Source organism: Salmo salar, unplaced genomic scaffold, assembly GCF_905237065.1.
Source record: "Salmo salar unplaced genomic scaffold, Ssal_v3.1, whole genome shotgun sequence".
NCBI classification, from domain to species: Eukaryota; Metazoa; Chordata; class Actinopteri; order Salmoniformes; family Salmonidae; genus Salmo; species Salmo salar.
This window is the reverse complement of record NW_025547989.1, coordinates 96,706-111,506: the sequence shown is the minus strand read 5'-3', so window position 1 is coordinate 111,506 and position 14,801 is coordinate 96,706. Positions and strand designations below refer to the sequence as shown.

Below are 14,801 nucleotides of genomic sequence, written 5' to 3'. Positions count from 1 at the left end.
TGGCTGGATGGTTTACTGTGACCCTGCAGTCTCTAGCTCTGTATGCCACTACTGGATGGCCGGATGGTTTACTGTGACCCTGCAGTCTCTAGCTCTGTATCCCACTACTGGCTGGCTGGATGGTTTACTGTGACCCTGCAGTCTCTAGCTCTGTATCCCACTACTGGCTGGCTGGATGGTTTAGGAGCGGCGGCTCTTTAACTTTAACTTTCTTTGCTTTGGTTCCGTCCAGCCCCTTTCCCCCAAAATTACCGTGTGAAGGAATAAATTCCCTGTAAACGGTGCTAATCTCTGCCTCTGTCATCCTTACCCACACCTACAATGCCATACCCCTTTAACTCCACCGGAAGTTGAGATGTAGCCGGGTGTTGCGTTCCCTCTTCCAAGAGGCGTGCGTAACAGTATTACAGGATGCAAATTTTGGTTTGAAAAAGCTAGCCTTTGCTTTTCTAACTGACTGTGTATATTGGTTCCTAACTTCCATGAAAAGTTGCATATCGCGGGGTCTATTCGATGCTAATGCAGTACGCCACAGGATGTTTTTGTTGTGGTCAAGGGCAGTCAAGTCGAGTGAACCAAGGGCTATATCTGTTCTTAGTTCTACATTTTGTGAATGGGTAATGCTTATTTAAGATGGTGAGGTGATGGTGATTGCTGAAATCCTGGTTGAAGACAGCAGAGGTGTATTTAGAGGGCAAGTTGGTAAGGATGATATCTATGAGGGTGCCCATGTTTACGGATTTAGGGTTGTACCTGGTAGGTTCCTTGACCTAGTGGCATCATCAGTTAATTTACTGTATTCATCAGTTATATTACTGTATTCATCACTACTGTTCTATTTTCACCCAGTGGCATCATCAGTTATATTACTGTATTTATCACTGCTGCTCTATTTTCACCCATTGACATCATCAGTTATATTACTGTATTCATCAGTTATATCACTGTATTCATCAGTTATATTACTGTATTCATCAGTTATTTTACTGTATTCATCAGTTATATTAATGTATTCATCAGTTATATTACTGTATTCATCAGTTATATTACTGTATTCATCAGTTATATTACTGTACTCATCACTGCTGCTCTATTTTCACCCAGTGGCATCATCAGTTATATTACTGTATTCATCAGTTATATTACTGTGTTCATCAGTTATATTACTGTATTCATCAGTTATATTACTGTATTCATCACTACTGTTCTATTTTCACCCAGTGGCATTATCAGTTATATTACCTTATTCATAGACACCATGTAACAGACACAAGCTAGTTGGTTCTCTTTAATGTCACCTTCCTGAGGTCTAGTCAACTGCTTCTGATTGATTGATTAATTGATTGTTTTGATTGACTGATTTATTGATTGATGAAGATTTGAATTGGCTACACAAAGCTTTAGCTCAGCTGGCTAACACAGTATTTTGCTGTGCAGGAGACCTGGGCTTGAACCCAGTGTCTCATATTGAATCTGGTGTAGACTGGTAGAACATATCAAAGGCATACGCATTTGGTTGGCTACCTGCAGATTAGCTAACTAACTCAGATGTGATACAGACTCTCGAATATAGTATAGCTGTCAGACTGACCCTCTCTATTGTCGTGTCTTTAGCTTATCATTAAAAGTGAAGACTGTTATTTTATCAAATCAATTCTCTGTAATTATAATTACATGATTAAACTAATCATGTAAATGTAATTAACTAGGAAGTTGGGGCGCCACGGAAAATCTTCAGATTACAAAGTTATAATTTTTCAAATATAACTTTTGGATATTTTAATATCTGATCAAATAGTCTTCTATTAATGAATTATTCTTTACCTCACGTCAGTCTCATTTCAAACGTCGTAGAATTGTTGGTTATCTGCACGAACCCAGCCTAAACTATGAAACATCCATACACCAATTGGCTTAATCATTTATTTACTAACTAACTAAATTATCACAGAAATGCACCAACAAACAAACAGTAGATATTGGTTACTAACAATGATAGGGAAGATCCCCTAGTGGGCTAAACCGATATGACGGCTTGGTATACAAAGAAAAGGGAGCGGGAAAGACAAAATGGCTTCACTACACACAGTGGATAATTATATTCATTGAAATGCTAATCCTTTGCACTTGAACGCTCACTCATTCGGGAATAATTACGATCAATATATTGACGCCCATATGTTGTTGTCTTCTCTGTTGAAATCACCGGTCCGTCTGCTGGAGAGTCAGTTCATCAGAGTCTCTGGTTACTTCCCCAGAAGTCACAATGACTTTCATGATGGTGGCTTTATCAGCAGCTCCTGATAATATCTGTTATAATGGATACGTCAGGCATCCATTGTTCTTAAAATAGGTCATTGGTCATGAATCTGCAGGTAGCTAACCAACCAGGTTCAATGTTAGCTAGCTAACATTAGGCCATAGCTAGCCCAGTAAATGGCTCTGAGATATCTTATTAATAAGATCATACACGTAATGTTAGCTAGCGAGCCAGCCAGCTAATGTTAGCTAGTTAACAGTACACATTATTAACTTGAAATGAAACCATTTTCTGTAAAAATTTGAAACGTGAAATATGTGAAAATGTAGCTAGCAAGACTATCTTACATACATCATTCATGTCGGATGCCATGGTTGCCCTTAGTTTGAAGATGTAATCCAGACAGGTGTTTTCTCCATCTCCTTAACTATCATTTCACTGATTTCAAAACTCAGTCCTTCAGAAAGTGGAGAGAAACACTTGTCCAGTTTTACTACACAATAATTTTTTTTATAAAGTCACGTTGGACAGGATTACATACTGACCAGCTCAAATAGACAAAGCGTGCTATATGGCAGACCAATCCCTCAGCATGTCAAGCCCACTCATTATCTCAGCCAATCATTGATAGCAAGAAAGTTGCTCCCTTTTTTATGTGGCTTAACCAACTAGGCTTGTAATTTACAATTTTTTCATATTTACAGATGGCAAGTTTGTTATTATGTCACATGAAAGTTTTCAAGTTCCAAAAAAAGAGTTATTTAGATTTTTTTTTAAAGTTTATGTTCAAACGGCTCTCCAGTGAAGTAGTGACCCGCGACATACGTCTAGTTTCCTGAAACGGGTCACAAATAGTTAAGTACAAAATGGAAAATAAATATCATGAACATGGGTTGTATATATATATAATGGTGTTTATTCTTCACTGGTTTCCTTGTGGCAACAGGTCACAAATCTTGCTGCTGTGATTATGTTATTTCACCCAATAGATATGGGAGTTGATCAAAATGTGATTTGTTTTCGAATTCTTTGTGGATCTGTGTAATCTGAGGGAAATATGTGTCTCGAATATGGTCATACATTTGGCAGGAGGTTAGGAAGTGCAGCTCAGTTTCCATCTCATTTTGTGCCTATGGCGGCCTCTCTCAATAGGAAGGCTATGCTCACTGAGTCTGTACATAGTCAAAGCTTTCCTTCATTTGGGGTCAGTCACAGTGGTCAGGTATTCTGCCACTGTGTACTCTCTGTTTAGTCCCAGATAGCATTCCAATGTTATTCTTTCCAGTGTGTCAAAATAGTTATCTTTTTGCTTTCATAATTTAGTTGGGTCAAAATGTGTTGCTGGCCTGGGGCTCTGTGGGGTCTGTTTGTGTTTGTGAACAGAGCTCAGGCCTGAAGAAACATTCTGCTCTGCATGTTTTTGCAGAAATCTACATGCATGGTCTCAATTGGGTGTTTGTCCCATTTTGTAAAATTCTTGGTTGGTGAGAGGATCCCAGACCTCACAACCATAGAGGGCTTCGATAAATCTTCTTAAGGCTAGCGGGACCGAAGTCGACAACATCCAGTGAAATTGGAGGGCACGCAATTCAAATAAATAATCGTAATATTAAACTTTCATGAAAATACAAGTGTCTTTAATCATTCAAAAGCTTAAAATCTTGTTAATCGAACTGCGTTGTCCGATTTACAATAGGCTTTACAGCAAAAGCATAGCATGCAATTTTCTGAGGACAGTGCCCCACATCAACATATTTCTCAACCAGCACAGGCGTCACAAAATCACAAATAGCGATAAAATAAATCACTTACTTTTGAAGATCTTCCTCTGTTTGCAATCCCAAGGGTCCCAGCTAGTTTTGTTAGATTAAATCCTTCTTTATATCCCAAAAAGTCTGTTTAGTTGGTTCAATCAATTTCAGTAATCCACTCGTTCAACATGCAGACATTGGAATCCAAAAAGCTACTTGTAAACTTCGTCCAAACAAGTCAAACGACGTTTCTATTTAATCCTCAGGTACTCTAAAATGTAAATAAACTATAATATTTCATACGGAAAGTAGTATGTTCAATAGGAAAGGAAAAATAGTAAGCGAGCCAAAAGACTGATATTCTTCCTTGACTCTCCTCACCAAAACTCCAAATACTTCTTTGTTTTTCAAGAAACAAGCCTGAAACCTTGAATTAAGACTGTTAATTAACATCTAGTGCCATAGGAATTGCAATCTGGGAGCCGTATTTACATATAGCCAATAGGTTTACATTGGAAGAGCCTGGGACCTCAAGAAAAAATGGTTGGATTTTCTTTGGATTTTCACCTGCCATATTAATTCTGTTATACTTACAGATATTATTTAAACCGTTTTAGAAACTTCAAAGTGTAGTCCAAACCATTTATATGCATATCTTAGCTTCTGGGCCTGAGTAACAGGTAGTTTACTTTGGGCACATCAGTCAAGTGGAAATTCTGAAAAAAGGACCCTAGCCTGAAGAAGTTCGATAAATGATTGAAGTATTTTGAGCCAGATCCTAATTGGGATGTCAAGTTGTATGTTTTTTGACGGCATAGAAGCCCCTTCTTGCCTTGTCTCTCAGTTCATTCACAGCTTTGCGGAAGTTACTTGTGGTGTTGATGTTTAGGCCGAGGTTTTTTGTGTGCTCTAGGGCAAGAGTTTCATGATAGAATTTGTATTTGTTGTCTTGGCTACTGGACATTTCTTGGAACGGCATTATTTTTGTCTTACTGAGATTCACTGTCAGGACACAAATCTGTGCAAATCTGTGCAAATCTGTGCAAAAGATCTAGGTGCTGCTGTAGGTCCAGAACAGGGGACAGAAGCACCAGATAATCTGCAAACAGAAGACATTTTATTTCCCAGTCCAGTAGGGTGCTGCAGACTGTTCTAGTGGCCTCAACAATTAATTTATATTTATATGTTGAAGAGGGTGGGGCTCAAGCTGCATCCCTGTCACACCCCCAGGCCTGAAGAAACAAATCGTGTATTTATTGCCAATTTAAACTGCTCACTTGTTGTTTGTGTACATTGATTTTATAATGTCATACGCTTTCACCCCAACACCACTTTCCATCAATATGTGAGTCAAAAGCTTAGAAAAAGTAGAACCATACAGGGTTTTTCGGTTTTTCCCCGTAGGGGAAACCTTTTTGGTGCTGGGTAGAAACCTTTATGTAGCCTTGAACCCTCTTTGAAGGATTCTACCAAGAACCATTTTATCTTTGGAGGGTGGTTCCTAGAACCCTTTATGAAGGGTGCTACAGAGAACCCTTTATCTTTGGAGGGTTCTTCTTAGAACCTTCTATGAACAGTTCCACAAGCCTTATTAGCCAAATAGGCTGATTGGCTCAAACAAAGCTGGTTGAGAGAATGCCAAGAGTCTGCAAAGCTGTCATCAAGGCAAAGGGTGGCTATTTGAAGAATCCCCAATATAACATCTATTTTGATTTAACACTTTTTGGGTTATTACATGATTCCATATATCTTATTTCATAGTTTTGATGTCTTCACTATTATTCTACAATGTAGAAAATAATTGAAATAAAGAAAAACCCTTGAATGAGTAGGTGTATCCAAACCTTTGACTGGTACTGTATGTGTATATATCCTAGATATAGGACAGACACTTCAAAACCTTATGTATTTTTTGACTGTGTTTTTTTTCTCCATTTATGAATGTGTTATTCAATGTGTTTCTATGGGCTAAAGTAGCAAAGGCCAAATTCAATATTTTATCCCCAAAAATGTTGATATATATTTTGATACCTAAAGGGGTCTTAGAATACAAAATCAAATTGCTAAATTATCCATGGTATGACCATCTTAAAACAATTCCATTCCCCCCCTTAAGGACCCTTGGTCGAACACTATCCCTCCTCAAAGAACCCTTTTGGAACCCTTTTTTCTAAGAGTGTAGATTATGATTTTGATGTGACCTGATAAGGGTGACAGTGGGCTGACTGTGAATGTTCTGAGAGACTCTGGGTTGAGGTCAGTGATAAAGTTGTCTACAGTACTACTACCAAGGGATGAGCTGTAGGTGCACCTACCATAAGAGTCCCCTTGAAGCCTACCATTGACTGTACAGACCCAGCGTGCGACAGGAGTTGTGACCCGTTTTTGTTGGTTATGTTGTCGTAGTTGTGCCTAGGGGGGCATATGGGGGAGGGAATGCTGTCACCTCCAGGTAGGTGTTTGTCCCCCTGTGTGCTGAGGGTGTCAGGTTCTTGTCCAGTTCTGGGGTTTAGGTCGCCACAGACTAGTACATGTCCCTGGGCCTGGAAATGGTCGATCTCCCCCTCTAGGATGGAGAAGCTATCATTATTAAAGAAAAGGTAATATGGAAAGGTCAGGAGGTGTAGGAGGTAAAGCCTTCAACAAACACAATTGTACATCTAAGTGCTGGTGATAGCATTATAAGTTCAGGGGTGTGTCAGAAATATTTGGGGATTCTAGTGGGGGGATATAGCACACACACGGATGTTTTTTCTCTGTTGAGGTCATTACTTTTTGAATTTCTGGCCAAATGTAAAATGTTCCTGTTTTGATAAATTTTTGAGATTGAGTTAAGTCTGATCTACAGCAAATTAGCATACCACCTGAGTCCTTCCCTGTTTCACACCTGGTAGTTTGGTGGATGGGACTACCAGCTCTCTCTAACCTACAGTAGAGGGCAACCAGTGGGTCCATCTCCTCTATACCTTATTCTTGTAGAATAATAATGTCTGCATTACTGATTTATGTGGTGAAGTCTGGGTTCTATTTAAAAGGCAGAGGACCTCAGACCTTGTATTTTCCAGGATGAGGGGGGACATAGGCAGTGGTGTAAAGTACTTAAGTAGTTTGTTTTGGGGGTATCTGTACTTTACTTTACTATTTATAATTATAACTTTTTTTATTTTTTATAACTTTTACTTTTACTTCACTAAATTCCTAAAGAAAATATTGTACTTTTTACTCCATACTTTTTCCCTTACAACCAGAAGTACTTGTTACATTTTGAATGCTTAGCTGGACAGGAAATGGTCAAATTCAAGCACTTATCAAGAAGACACATGGTCATCCCTACTGCCTCTGGTCTGGTGGACTCACTAAATAAAATGTATCTTTTGTAAATTATGTCTGAGTGTTGGAGTCCCTACTGCCCCTGGCTATCCATACATTTAAAAACAAGACAATAGTGCTGTCTGGTTTGCTTAATATAAGGAATTTTTAATTATTTCAACTTTTACTTTTAATACTTAAGTATATTTTAGCAATTACATTTACTTTTGATACTTAAGTATACAGTCGTGGACAAAAGTTTTGAGAATGACACAAATATTAATTTCCACAAAGTTTGCTGCTTCAGTGTCTTTAGATATTTTTGTCAGATGTTACTATGGAATCCTGAAGTATAATTACAAGCATTTCATAAAGTGTCAACGGCTTTTCTTGACAATTACATGAAGTTGATGCAATGAGTCAATATTTGCAATGTTGACCCTTCTTTTTCAAGACCTCTGCAATCTGCCCTGGCATGCTGTCAATTAACTTCTGGGCCACATCCTGACTGATGGCAGCCCATTCTTGCATAATCAATGCTTGGAGTTTGTCAGAATTTGTGGGTTTTGTTCGTCCACCCTCTTGAGGGTGGACCACAAGTTCTCAATGGGATTAGGGTCTGGGCGCCCTGAAGCCTTCTTCACAACAATTGAACCGCTCTCCTTGAAGTTCTTGATGATCTGATAAATGGTTGATTTAGGTGCAATCTTACTGGCAGCAGTATCCTTGCCTGTGAAGCCCTTTTTGTGCAAAGCAATGAGGACGGCACGTGTTTCCTTGCAGGTAACCATGGTTGACAGAGGAAGAACAATGATTCCAAGCACCACCCTCCTTTTGAAGCTTCCAGTCTGTTATTCGAACTCAATCAGCATGACAGAGTGATCTCCAACCTTGTCCTCGTCAACACTCACACCCGTGTTAACGAGAGAATCACTGACGTTGTCATGTCCTGACCCTGGTAAGGGGTCATTTTTCCTTAATAGAGTGGTCAGGGCATGACAGGTGGTTGTTTTGGGTGGTTTTGGGTTTTCTGTTTCTATGTGGGTTTTTCTAGATTTCTATTTCTATGTTTTGTTTTCTATGTTTTGGCCGGGTATGGTTTCCAATTAGAGGCAGGGTGTCTATCCTTGTCTCTGATTGGAAGCCATACTTAGGCAGCCTGTTTTTCATGTGTGGGTGTGGGTAGTTGTTTTCCGTTTTGTATAGTGTCCTGACGGAACTGTTTGGCTGTCATTTAGTTGTTTTTTTGATTAAGTGTTTCATTAATAAATTAATATGAGCTGCGCCTTGGTCCCCTTTATACGACCCCTGTGACACTCAGCTTCCCTCAGCCCATCCCACCTATCTCTGCTGGCCACCCACTTCGGATTTCTACCCACCATATATCTTTTAACTATACTGTGATGTTTAACATACAATTTCAATATATCTAATTGAATAGAATCTACAAATTGGGAGTTGAAGATAAATACTTTTACTAAGAGTATTAGTATATTAGTAATTGACTGACCCGGTCTCTCCAGATCTCCTAACAGTACTATTTCTAGGGTCAATTTTAGATCAATGCTATGCATTTTCAGCCATTCTGAACCTGAGAGCAGAAACAGGCTACCTTTTTAAACATTTATTTCACCTTTATTTAACCAGGTAGGCCAGTTGAGAACAGGTTCTCATTTACAACTGCGACCTGGCCAAGATAAAGCAAAGCAGTGAGAGAAAAACAACAACCCAGAGTTACACATGGGATAAACAAACAGTCAAAAACACAATAGAAAAATCTGTATACAGTGTGTGCAAATGAAGTAAGGTATTACCTGAGGGCAATACCAAGATAAATGGTATATTGATTCCGTATCCTCACAACAAAATCTGCAGAGCTTCGATGATTGAATGCCCCAAATATTCAACATTTCGTTGGTGGCAAGAATTCTATATAATAATTTTTGCTGAAAATCACAGTCTTGAGTCTTGCGTCATTTTATATATCAACTCATACACCCTGTACCATGGAATCGGTACATCAAAAATCTCTTCCGAACTATTTTGCAATCTGTATGGCACAGCTGTCAACATCCTGGTCCTCAAATGATACTTTCCTATTTAGGCTGTTTTTATTCCTCCGCCAGTTTTGATCCTTTATATTGGGCAGACAGACCAGTTCCCTACCTCCTCCCGCTGCCACCCGCCTCCTCCATTTTTGGGGTAATGCTGTAATCTATTGGTTGTAAGTGAACAGACATTCCCGTACAATTCTGATAACTCCATGAAGGACATAACTCCAACATTCCAATTTACAATATCATTTAAAAACAAAATACCCTTTTCAAAAATCATTCCCATAAATAAAGGTATTCTACCAACCAGCACATTTGAGTTCAGCCATAATATATGTTGTAATATTTGTTTATCTTTTCAGGGGCATGAAATTGAAAATGTAGCTCTCCAATGCTTGTTTGAAAAAGAAAGATAAATTTTTCCAAGTATCATTTTCAATTAATCAAAAATGAGACATGGCAATCTGCACAAAGGCAAAAAGGCAGTTAAGCTTTTAGAGAGAGGTTTAGTGCTTTTATATTTAATAATCTCAACCCACTCAATTCATATTCATTATATAGATAGGCACGCTTTATCGTGTCTGGTTTAGCATCCCAGATGAAGTGAATCATTTTTTGCTCATATGATTTGAAAAACAAATCATCAGCAGTAGGCAGCGCCATAAATAAGTGAGTAAACTGAGATATGACTAAAGAGTTAATCAGGGCAAAGTAAGTGAGTAAACTGAGACATGACTAAAGAGTCAATCAGGGCAATTGTTCCATGAATAGACATTTACCTCTCTCTTGCAGGATCTTGTCTATTTTTACAAGTTTTCTATTGAAATTCATTGTGGAGAGGATGAGACGGAAAAGAGAACATCTGCTTAAAATATTTAGCTTCCTCTTTTGAAGTATAATTAGGAGAATCAGAGATGACTCCATCTTCAGAAATTAGTTTCAGGAAGGCTTTGGTGCATTTTTTCTCCATTTTCCATTCAGTTTGCTTTATTTTTGTAATATATTACATTAGATTACTCTTGAATAAGTTCCTCCAGTTCTTTAGGTTTTTCCTCTAAATTATTTTGTATTTTTTTGTATTTTGTATCTCTGTAGTATCGTTTTTATTGCTATTGTGACGTTGTATTAGTTAATGTGACGACTGTTGCTCATCGAATGATTAAAGGTTTCTAATTGCGTGATTAAATGAATCAAGCAATTATTAACTCATTAACCTGGAGCACCATGGGAAAAATAGTTTTATTGAGTTTCCATTTCCCAATTTAACTCAAAGAATATCAGAATATCGATTTTACAACAGTCGCTAATTAATCAATTTCCTCTAGTCTCATTTCTGAACGTGGCATAATCCGGGAATCTGCACGGACCCGGGTCCCACCAATGAGTTCGTACCACACCAATCTTAGTTGATTATTTATTTACTAGAAAGCTAAAATGATGATAAAAGATACACATACACAAAACACAGTCTAGGCTATTGATTAGGACTTAGTATAACGGGCCAACACACTATGGCGCGTGTTACCCAAAATGGGGATTTAAAAGAGAGAGAAAAAGAGAAAGTACACGAGAGAAATATACATTTGGGTGCATTTGTCAGCTATGCTTATTTTAACCCCTAGCCTTGCCCCGAACTGCCGCTCTTATGGGTCAGAATATAATGATGTAATTACGTGTTGGAGGTCTCAGATGGGAAGCTCCGTCCTCACGATGTCAGTGTCCTTTTGGCTTAGTTGTCTGATTCCTCGCCCTTGCTCTGGAAGGGGTCTTCTGAGGACAGACAGCTCTGTAGCTCAGAGCTCACAGCGTAGAATGAAACAGTGTAGATACCACGATTCAATGGAGAGTGGAGGTTAGGTGGTCCGGCTTGAATTCACCCGCTTAGACACAGCTACTCATCGTAGCATGGGTAGAAAAAAGATTTCTTTGTCTTCAACCTTGTGTTGCATTTTGGGTTCGTTGACTTTTTAGACCTTGGCTGCAGCTCGGGTCACTTAGTCTAATATGTTCATTCTTAACTCACATGTCTTATACCCTCGGGTCAGAAGTGGGCGTAACCACCTTTAGGGCAATTCTCTGGGCGTACGAAGTTAAGAGGCCGGAGGTCTAGATTTTACTCAAATCCAATTTTAGACAATTAACTTCACATTTCATCTTTACCAAAACATTCTCTTTGATTTGGACATTTTCCACACAACGTACAATGTATAAACATCAAGCATATACTGGGAAAACTCTTAAAGTTACAATGTTTTCGTAATAACGTATCTATTAACCTTTAATAACAAAACAAAAGTGACATACATTTTCATATTCCATCTATCGTCATGACCACCATTGTGGCTGATGGAAACCATTGTTCCTTTGATGAAAGAGAGAAAGAGACGACTAGCTTGATTAAGTTCATGTACATCTCACTAGGTCAGGGTTTTTTAGAGTCCAAACATCCACTATTTCTAATGTGTCCATAATATTTGTGATTTCCTTAAGGGCACGGTGATGATAGTTTGTAGAGTGATTTCCTTTACAGTCCATTGAGGTACTTAACACTGTTATAGTCTCCCACCACAATGATTTGATTATTTCTTGCCTGTAAGTTCAATAAATTGGTATAAATATTTTTGAAGAAGAACGGATCATCCTGATATGGACCATATAGATTAATGAGCCAAGTCTCTTTTTCATATTCAAAAGGATCCACCTTCCTTGTGAATCCTTCCTGACTATTTGCACATTCAGATCGACATTTTTGTTAATTAATATCATCACAACTTTTGAGTTCCTTCGTCCATGACAGAAAATTATTTCACTACCCCATTCCTTTTTCCACGCAAACTTCATCTAAGGGTGTAGAACGAGTTTCCTGTAAACAACTTCATCTAAGGATGTAGAACGAGTTTCCTGTAAACAACTTCATCTAAGGATGTAGAACGAGTTTCCTGTAAACAACTTCATCTAAGGATGTAGAACGATTTTCCTGTAAACAACTTCATCTAGGGATGTAGAACGAGTTTCCTGTAAAAAGTATATGTTATATTCCTTTTCTTTAGTCATGTAAAAACTGATCTTCTTTTCTTATAATCAGATAAAACGTTCCAATTATATCTGGCTATACTTACTTATTTCACTCTTACTATAACGAGATATATATTCTCAGTCTAAATGTACCGTAATTAGAGCTTGTAAAGTTCCTGCCATGGTATTATGACTGTCAAAAATAGAGATTTTAAATGTCTGATGTTTAGAATTCAAGAAACAGGTTCTAGCAGTATTTGTTTTATTCCCTTGGCTGTTTGCCTGTGAGCCAATGAAACAGATGATAGAACATTCAGTATATTATATGTGTGTAGTAGATCTTAGTAGGTTGAGGTGTGTGATATTGGATGTGATTTAGTGACAGTGACTATGATGTTTGAGTGTCTATGAGTGTAACATGAAGTGAGTATAGCCTTCATATTCAGGATGATAACTGTAATCCATATCATATCACCATCATAGATGCATCATAATTACATTAAACATAATTTTCATAGAAAAACACATTCCATCATTTCCATAGTAATTGCCGTTTCACATGATTATGAAAGAGACCTGGTCTTACTATAGAGACGGCTTCACTGCAGAGCTTCACTACATTCCAAGATGGCGTAGCAGTCAGACGTCTTTGTCTTGTCTCATCCCATGTATATATCTTTTTATATCTTTTTCTTCGCATTCTTTTTAATAGTTTTCCTAAACCTCAACTTCAAAATACTCTCCTGCAACCCGCCTCACCCAATGTGGTGTGGATCTGTTTTTTCTAAAGTATTTCTCTTTACCTCCGAACTGGAATCCCGCAACTGAAGCTAGCTAGCTAACTAGCTACCAGCTACAACGCTTTCAAACCAGAGCATACCGGACCTATTTTTCTCTCCATATCCCCGGATTCCTACCGCAAACTCCGAACCCTTTCATCTCGATCATGGCAGCTAGCTAACCGCAACCCGGGTTGACTACTCCTGGCTAACGTTTCCATCCCGGAGTAAGCACCAACTAGCCTGGGGCTAGCCCATGCTAGACCCATCTCCCAGCTAGGGTTCCTGGGCTACTCCTGAAGCCCACTCCTCGGCTATATCCGGATATCTACTGCCAGTATGGGGCACGGAACCCACCGATCCTTCACGACTGGAATACCGACACAATCTGCCCGAGGATCCCAACAGACCCCTCAGGCGCGACGTCCCCTGAAGGCCCATTCTGCTAACCGTGGCCTGCTAGCTATCTATAGCATATTGGACTGTTAGCTGATCCACCGGCCAGTTTCTTGGACCACGATACCCATTTTGCCAATTGGACTTGGACCCCACTGCTACTTGGAAACCTACTAATTCCACGACCGGTCTATCGACGTCACCGCACGAGGAGGCAAAAACAGACTTTTCCCCCATCGCGACGTCCCTCTAAGTCCCTTATGCTAGCCCCGGCCTGTTAACTGCTAGCTAGCTAGCCCCGGCCTGCTAACTGCTAGCTAGCTAGCCCCGGCCTGCTAACTGTCTGAATCGCCGTGTCCCCAGCCAGCCCAACCACAGAACGCCACGGGATGTTTTTGTGCTGGCCAAGGGCAGATAGGTCTGGAGTGAACCAAGGGCTATATCTATTCCTGGTTCTACATTTTTTTAATGGGGCATGCTTATTTAAGATGGTGAGGAAGGCACTTTTGAAGAACAACCAGGCATCCTCTACTGTCGGGATGAGGTCAATGCCATTCCCGGATACCCCTGCCAGGTCAATTAGAAAGGCCTGCTCGCAGAAGTGTTTTAGTGAGCGTTTGACAGTGATGAGGGGTGGTCGTTTGATCGCAGACCCATTACAGATGCAGGCAATGAGGAAGTGATCGCTGAGATCTTGGTTGAAAACTGCAGAGGTGTATTTGGAGGGCGAGTTAGTTAGGATGATATCTATGAGGGTGCCCGTGTTTACAGATTTGGGGTTATATCTGGTAGGTTCATTGATAAGTTGTGTGAGATTGAGGGCGTCAAGCTTAGATTGTAGGATGGCCGGGGTGTTAAGCATGTCCCAGTTTAGGTCACCTAGCAGCACGAGCTCAGATGATAGATGGGGGGCAATCAATTCACATATGGTGTCGAGGGCACAGCTGGGGGCAGAGGGTGGTCTATAGAAAGCGGCAACGGTGAGAGACTTGTTTCTGGAAAGGTGAATTTTTAGAAGTAGAAGCTCAAATTGTTTGGGTACAGACTTGGATAGTAATATAGAACTCTGCATGCTATCTTTGCAGTAGATTGCAACACCGCCCCCTTGGCAGTTCTATCTTGTCGGAAAAAGTTATCATTAGGGATGGAAATTTCAAGGTTTTTGGTGGTCTTCCCAAGCCAGGATTCAGACACGGCTAGGACATCCGGATTGGTGGAGTGTGCTGGGGCAGTGAAT

The 14,801-nt window shown here is 39.5% G+C and overlaps 1 protein-coding gene across 6 annotated transcripts in view; it reads left to right on the top strand.

Annotated features, from left to right (window-relative positions):
* Positions 1-14,801, top strand: part of LOC123732553 (Fc receptor-like protein 5) — a 61,223-nt gene that overhangs the window by 2,701 nt on the left and 43,721 nt on the right. The window lies entirely within an intron of this gene.